Below are 8,623 nucleotides of genomic sequence, written 5' to 3'. Positions count from 1 at the left end.
AGTATATAGTTTATTTATTGTTGGATAATTTTTAAAATTATAAACAACACTGCAATGAACATTCTTAAAGCTAAATCATTTCCTTAGGTGAATTCCTAGAAGTGGAACTTTTAGTTTCAAAAAATATGCACATTGTAAGCCTTTAGGGAAAAAATGCTTCTCCAGAAGTATTATACCGATTTATGCTCCCACCCTTTTTCATCCTCAGTTTTGTGATCATTTGATATTGTCACTTAAAAAGCTTGGCCAATGGGAAAGGCAGTTTTATTGCAATAAGCAATAAAGAGTTTTCATAATGAAAACAGGGAATTCCAAATTAAAGTGGCATATTATACATATGCCTATAATTTTGCTCTCTCCCCAAACTCCACTAAAACTACAGTAAAGGGATGTAAAAAATAAATCAACAAAAAGAAGAAGAGGAAATAACATAACAGCAGCACATATTGGAAGATGGAAAACAGCTGAACAAGGATAATTCACTAACCAGCCCTTGAAAGTCAAATCCCAAACCAGCAGTGGAGAAAACTGACTCAACTTGATTTACACTGAAGAATTCTCAAAAAGAACATGAACTAACACAAATTTAACTCAAACCTTTAATTCCCATTTGGATATCTGCTACAACAATTCCAACTTGTCACTTTACTTGCAACATTGATTCTTTCTAACACATATTACACGATACACAGTGCAGGCAAAAATTATTTTTTAACATGTATCCTTTATTTTTAAGCACGTTTTATTTCATTCCACCACCCCAAATCCTTGATTGCCATGCTATGTATCCTTGAGGATGAAGTCTTAAGTTCCTTGTTTGACATGCCCATCTCTACATGATCTGACTCCCACTTACCTCTTACTTACTCATTCACAAAATGTTTGTTTTGTGTCAGATATGTGCCAGACACTGTAGAAGCCATCAGGGATACAATAATAAGCCAAAAATGACATATCTCTGTTCTCATGGAATTTATCATCTACCGGAAAAGATAAACATTAATCAAAGAATCTTGAAGAAAATATAAAGGCAAAATTATAATAAGTGCTATTAAAAAGAGGTACATGGAGCTATGAGGGCATATAATGAGAGACTAGTGAAACATAAGGAAGACCAGGAAAATCTTCCCTGAAAAACAGATGAGTGAGCTGAGAGCTGATGGAGAGAGATTTACCAGACAAAGGGACAGGAGGGGAGAAAGCATTTAGGACAGAAGCTCTAGCATGTGCAAAGGCCCTGAGGTGGGAGAAATCATAGCACACCTGAGAAAATGAAAAGCCAATATGACTAAAGCATGGAGAGTGAGGAAGAGCATGCTAGGGGGTGAAAAGGAGAGATAGGGCCCAGACCATACATGAGTCTTGCTATTTTAACTACTCAACTGTACCCTTAGAGCAATGAGAAGCCACTGATATGATTGAAGAAGGGGCATGTTATGGACTGAATTGTGTCCCCCCGAAATTAATATGCTGAAGTTCTAGTTCCCAATGTGACTGTATTTGGAGATGGAGCCTTTAAGGAAGTAATTAAGGTTAAGTGAAGTGTAGGATGCTAATTCAATAGGAGTAGTGCCCTTATAAAAAAAGAGAGACACCAGAGATCACTTTCTCTGTGCAGGTGTATACAGAGAAAAGTCCATGGGGGAACAGTGAGAAGGCAGCTGTCTGCAAATCAAGGAGAGAGTTCTTTCCAGAAATGCTGCTGGCACCTTGATCTTGGACTTCTCACCTCAAGGACTGTGAGAAAATTAATTTCTTTTGTTTTAACCACTTGGTCTGTGGGTATCATATGGTAGCCAGGCAGACTAATACAGGAAGTGACATTCTGTTTGCATTTTCAATCACTTAGGCTATTGTGTAGAGAACTTATTGGAAGGAGGCTAGGATGGATATAAATGAATATGGGGATATCAATTAACAGATTCTTTAAAAAGTCCAGGCAAGAAGTATTGGTAACTCTGATTAGAATAGCGACGAGGACTTGCAGTGAAGTGGATTATTAGTCAGAAATTATTTCATTTGTAAGTAACAAAACTCAAAACAGTAAATCACTTGAGATAGAGATGTATTTCCCTTTCAGGCAAAAGTCTGGAGGTAGGTCAATGCAGGACTGATACGGTGCACAGTGCAAGGGAACTAGGCTTCTATTTTGCTCCACCATGTGTAGCCCCCATTCCTAAGGTCGCCTCATGGTTCAAGATGCTTGTTGCAGCTCCAGCCATCATTTCCATATTCTTACTAGCAGGAAAGAGGACAGAGAGGGAGAATGAGATGATACTTCAGTTTAAGGAAACTCTAAGGAGGCACCACTCATTCCATTGGCCACAACTCAGCCTCATGTTCACCTTTAACTGGAAGGAAGGTTGGAAAATACAGTCTTTGTTCAGGGCGGCCACCTCTGCTTTTGAATACTATTGCTCCTGTTCAAGGTGGTACAGAGCCAAATGCAAATCCTCTCTCTCTTATTTTTTTTTTAAGGGAGAGAGAGGGAGGGAGGAGGGTAGAAGGGACAGAGAGAGAGGGAGAGAGAATCTTAAGCAGGCTCCACACCCCAGGGAGGAGCTGGACTCTTATCTCACAACCTATCTCACAACCCTGAGATCAGGACCAGAGCCTAAATCAAGAGTCTGATGATTAACTGACTGGGCCCCCAGGCGCCCCTCCTTGCCTTCTTTGTTAAGAGAAAGTGGACTACCAATTTCAGTCTTTTCAGCTTCTCCAATATCATACCTATTTGGATGCTTTACTCCAACCCCTTCCAGCACCCACCCCCTTCCCGTTCTGAGACTGCAGTCTGGAGGGGAAGCCAGAACATCAGTACGGTCTGGCCTGCTGTACTTAGTCAAGCCCCACCTTATTGCCCCGCTCCAGCACACTGGAAGGGAAAAACTTCCCCTCCTTCCCACTTGACAGATACAGGCCTTCTGTCCTCGCCCCGGTTTCCCTTACCACATGGCATAGGCTAAATGCCATTTTTAATTTTGCCATGGTCTGGATTTTGAAATGTTGGTAGAGCTTTAAAATTTTATAAAACCTTTCTTGGTAGTGTCTGGCTTTTTCTAGATTGACTGTGTTTCTGGGGATTCAAAAATCTTATTTTGGTAGCCAAAAGCTGCTTGCTTGCTTCTGCATTCCTAACATCGCAGTTCTATTTATTCTTTGAGGCTTATACATGCTTCTGACTGACCAAGGAGAAGGTCTCATAAGAGAAATGCACGCAAATATTAACGTGTTTTTAAAAATTATTATCTGCATTGCATAATTTTCTTGGTGCTGTTAACTCTTTCATTTTATATGGTCTTTCTATAGCCTACATTATTTCTTGGAAGGGCAAATTTATGTCTATTGTGAAGATACCAGTAGAAACATAATAAGCATCATAACTCTGAGTTTCAAACTTTGAGACAACTATTGCCCAACAGAACTGAATGAGTGTGCAATTGGGTATAATCCCATAGATGACAGGAATTGTGAAAAATCCTGTATGTGGTACCTTGGCAGAACCTGACTCCTAGTAGCCCACTGAACTTCCAAGTCCCTCTAGTAAAAACCTCTCATGGTCTTAGCTGTTGGACTTCTGTCATCTATATATACTATGTGACAGGAGGCTACCTGAAGCTCACTCCAACTGAACTGACACCGATGACTTATGTGATACATGGTCTGTGGCCCAAAGCTTAGGACATTCGTCTAGGACAGTGGTTCTCAACTGGGGTTGCTTTCCCACCTCTGTGCCCTGGCAACATTTTACAATGTCTGGACACATTTTGGTTCCCAATGGGGGAGGTTCTACCAGCCTCTAGTGTAATCCCTCCCCGCCCCACCCCTGAAGCCCTGCATGGCATTTGGTATTCTGCTAAACACCCTACAATGCACAGCACAGTGCACCCACAACAAAGAATTATTTAACTCCAAATGTCAGTATTGCTAAATTGAGAAACTCTGATACAGAAAATTCTTTTGGTTCTGGACACTTCTCACCAAATCACTGTTTCCATATTGGCCCAGGCCATGTCTTCCCTGGATTCCCGAAATAGTCTCCTAAATGGTTTTCTTGCTTCTCTATCTCCCATAGTCTATTCTTTTTTAATTTGTTTTACTTTTTTAAAATTTAATTTTTCATTTACATACAAGTAAAAATCATTACGTCTCATGTACAGTTCTATGAGTTCTAACAAATGTATAGAGGTCATAGAACATTAGCACCATCAAGGTACAGAATGGCAGCTCAATTTTCAAAGTCTTTATTATGCTCTTTGGGTCTGTCCCTCACAGGAGCCACTCTGGGGTTAATCTGAGCCTTGGCAATGGTTTATATTGTAGGTAAGTTCTCGTAGTCTTTGCTATGCTTCTGTGGGTGTGTTCTGCACACATGGACCTGGGGTATGTGCCCCGGTTCAGTTTCAAACTCTGCTCTTCAGGACTTCCCTTCTACCCCTGGACTCCCTTTCCCTGTTCTTCTGGTCTGAAAGATGGGACCCTCCATTCTACACTGTTGTGCAGTTCTATATGACTGAGCCTGTCCTTCAGATGAAATGGCAAGAGAAAAGGAAGAAAAAAAGTAACTGACATACCTCCTTCACTCTATGCACAACAGTGGCCCTTTCCAAATTCCTCACAGAAAGATGGATTTTCTCTCAGGTTTTAGGTGCCTATGCTCCTGTCCTGCTGAGACAGAGCTAACGATTTTGGTGGTTGGTGTTGCCCTCGGGGCAGGGTGAGGAGAGAAAAAAGGGGAAGGGGGGGCAATTCCTTCCATATTCTCCTGTTCCACACTCTTCCCTGATCCAGTCTGCTCTCCTGTCATGCAGTAGAAGAGGAAAAAAGTACAAGAAAATTCACTGACACTCTACTGGTCATTCTTCAGGTTCTACCTTCTTGTGGTGGAAGACCTAAAATTAAGGTCTCATATTATGTGCTGCCATGACATTTGGTGACATTGGGCATGACCTTAGTACAAGCTCTGCTCCCTACTCTGCTCACATAGATAAAGTCCTCTACCCAGACAACCCTCATCATGGGGACCAGGCACAGGGCCTGCTTATCCTTCAGTGGCAGGCTTCAGGTCCCCGCCAACCTGGGCACCACAGCCTCTTTAAGCCTGCCTCACACAGCCTCTAGTTGTTCACTGTGTTCCCAAGGGCAGCTGCCTGGCCCTGCATGGCATTTGGTGTCCCCCTCCCCTGGACTCTGAGTATATATGACTACAAAACTGCCATCAGTCTCATCTGTCTAGTGTTGAGTGTTATGTGTTTGGCTATCCCCATAAGCCCAGGGCAGGAATCCCTCCTTCACAAACAGGATGAAGAGGAGACCATCAAAGCTTTTCCATGGTACTGGCACAAAAACAGACACATAGATCAATGGAACAGAATAGAGAGCCCAGAAATGGACCCTCAACTCTATGGTCAACTCATCTTCAACAAAGCAGGAAAGAATGTCGAACGGCAAAAAGCCAGTCTCTTCAACAAATGGTGTTGGGAAAATTGGACAGCCACATGCAGAAGAATCAAACTGGACCATTTCCTTATACCACACACAAAAATAGACTCAAAATGGTTGAAAGACCTAAATGTGAGAGAAGAGTCCACCAAAATCCTAAAGGAGAACAGGGGCAGCAACCTCTTCGACCTCAGCCACAGCAACTTCTTCCTAGAAACATCGCCAAAGGCAAGGGAAGCAAGGGCAAAAATGAACTATTGGGACCTCATCAAGATAAAAAGCTTTTGCACAGCAAAAGAAACAGTCAACAAAACTAAAAGACAACGGACAGAATGGGAGAAGATATTTGCAAATGACACGCCAGATAAAGGGCTAGTATCCAAAATCTGTAAAGAACTTCTTAAACTCAATACCCAAAGAACAAATAATCCAATCAAGAAATGGGCAGAAGACATGAACAGACATTTTTCCGAAAAAGACATCCAAATGGCCAACAGACACGTGAAAAACTGCTCAACATCGCTTGGCGTCAAGGAAATCCAAATCAAAACCTCAATGAGGTATCACCTCACACCAGTCAGAATGGCTAAAATTAATAAGTCAGGAAACGACAGATGCTGGTGGGGATGTGGAGAAAGGGGAACCCTCCTCCACTGTTGGTGGAAATGCAAGCTGGTGCAGCCACTCTGGAAAACAGTATGGAGGTTCTTCAAAAAGTTGAAAATAGAGCTACCATACGACCCAGCAATTGCACTACTGGGTATTTACCCCAAAGATACAACTGTAGGGATCCGAAGGGCTACATGCACCATGATGTTTATAGCAGCAATGTCCACAATAGCAAAACTGTGGAAAAAGCTAAGATGTCCATCAACAGAGGAATGGATAAAGAAGATGTGGTATATATACACAATGGAATATTATGCAGCCATCAAAAGGAATGAAATCTTGCCATTTGCAACGATGTGGATGGAACTGGAGAGTGTTATGCTGAGCGAAATAAGTCAATCAGAGAAAGACATTGTATCAATTACCCCACTGATATTAGGAATTTTTTTTTTTTTTTTAAAGATTTTATTTTTATTTATTCATGAGAGACAGAGAGAGAGAGAGAGAGAGAGAAGCAGAGGGAGAAGCAGGCTCCCTGCTGAGCAGGGAGCCCGATGCGGGACTCGATCCCAGGACCCCGGGATCATGACCTGAGCCGAAGGCAGACGCCTAACCATCTGAGCCACCCAGGCGCCCGATATGAGGAATTCTTAATCTCAGGAAACAAACTGAGGTTTGCTGGAGTGGTAGGGGGTGGGAGGGACGGGGTGGCTGGGTGATAGACATGGGGGAGGGTATATGCTATGGTAAGCGTTGTGAATTGTGCAAGACTGATGAATCACAGACCTGTACCTCTGAAACAAATAATACATTATATGTTAAGAAAAAGAAGAAGAAGATAGCAGGAGGGGAAGAATGAAGGGGGGGAAATCGGAGGGGGAGATGAACCAGGAGAGACGATCGACTCTGAAAAACAAACTAAGGGTTCTAGAGCGGAGGGGGGTGGGAGGATGGGTTGGCCTGGTGATGGGTATTAAGGAGGGCACGTTCTGCATGGAGCACTGGGTGTTATACGCAAATAATGAATCATGGAACACTACATCAAAAACTAATGATGTAATGTATGGTGATTAACATAACATAATAATAAAAAAAACCTTTCCTTCTTCAATTCACTGACTATTTTGTTATTATTTATTCTTTAGAGTCCTTAGGTGGTTGTGTTTATATTCTGCCCAGAGCTTTTAGTTGTAATCAGTGAGAAAGAGAGACTGCAGCTTGGTTATGCCGTCTTGGCTGGCTCTGGAAGTCCCCCTGTCCCTACAGTCTGATGCAGTAGCAGAAGGATCTTCTTAAAAGGACACTGAGGTCAGAATGATTCTGCTAAAATGCATGACAGACCACATCATTCCCCTGCTCCATCTCTCCAATAACACTGTATCTTGACTCTGTAAAAGCCAGAGTCCTTATGATCATTTACAAGGCTGTAAGATCCGGCCCTCCAATCCCTCTATGACTTCATCTACAACTCACCCCAGCCTATCCACTCCAGTCATTTGATTGATTTTTGTCCCCTGTAATAGCATGTATGCTTCTGCCTCTGGGCCTTTGCAGTGTTTCCTCTGTGTGGAATGTTCCTCCAGATATCCACATGGCTAATCTCCACAGCTTCCAATCTTTGTTCAGACATGACCTTCCTAATGAGGACTAGGACTACTACCCTATTTAAAATCACAAATCCCTCATCCCCTGCACTCCCAATCTCTTTTCCTATCCCCTCCCAACACTAATCACCTTCTAACTGAACAATTGTTTACTAATTTATTATTCTTATTGTCTATTACTTCCTCCTCTACATTAGAATGTTAGTTCCAGGAGGGTAGGGATTTTAAATCTGTTTTGGAGCTTGGTGCCGATTCTATAATGGGCCCTTATTAAATATTTATTGATGGAGCGAGGCGGTGGGAATATATAAATAATACAAATATACTTTAGCAAGTGTGCTGTTACAGAGAAAAAAGGACTTAGAAAAAATTCAGGCCAGAAAAGATTATTCTAGTTCTGATCTTCCGTCAATTTTTACTTAGAATACTCCTTTACCATTGACCCTGATCTTGTTTTCATGTCAAATGCTTCCCCGGGGATAGAACACATTTCAGTGACTTCAACACAGCTTAGTATTGATAGGTACTTGACTTTTTTATATAGGTTAGCCAGGCAGAAAAGTTTTGGAAAACATTCCGGAACTTTGTGCCATACCAACCCCCCCACCCCCTGCGTAAATAACCCAAGCCGGATGGCATTTCCAAGCCCCATTTAAAATAGCTGTAATATTTTTACTGGTTAAAACATGTTCTATAGAATGAGTTCAAAGTTTCTGTACATAGTCTATATTAATTTTATACCTCCCATAAAAGAAAATAAATCACATTTTCACCAGTGTTCTTGTCAGTACACCCAGTTCAACCTCTCTTCCGTGTAATATAAGACCAGCCCATTTCATAGCCCGTAACACTTGGGAAACATTAAAAAAAAAAAACAGAATGCAAGGGGAAAAAAAAAACCCAACGGATTTTCTATTTATCAGGTGTGATATCATGTAGCTTAATGTTAAATTTTTCACCTTTTCCTC

This window comes from Callorhinus ursinus, unplaced genomic scaffold (assembly GCF_003265705.2).
Source record: "Callorhinus ursinus isolate GAN/ISIS: 27379988/994484 unplaced genomic scaffold, GSC_fseal_2.0 scaffold8, whole genome shotgun sequence".
NCBI classification, from domain to species: Eukaryota; Metazoa; Chordata; class Mammalia; order Carnivora; family Otariidae; genus Callorhinus; species Callorhinus ursinus.
The sequence above is the reverse complement of the archived record's forward strand: the minus strand, read 5'-3'. Positions refer to the sequence as shown.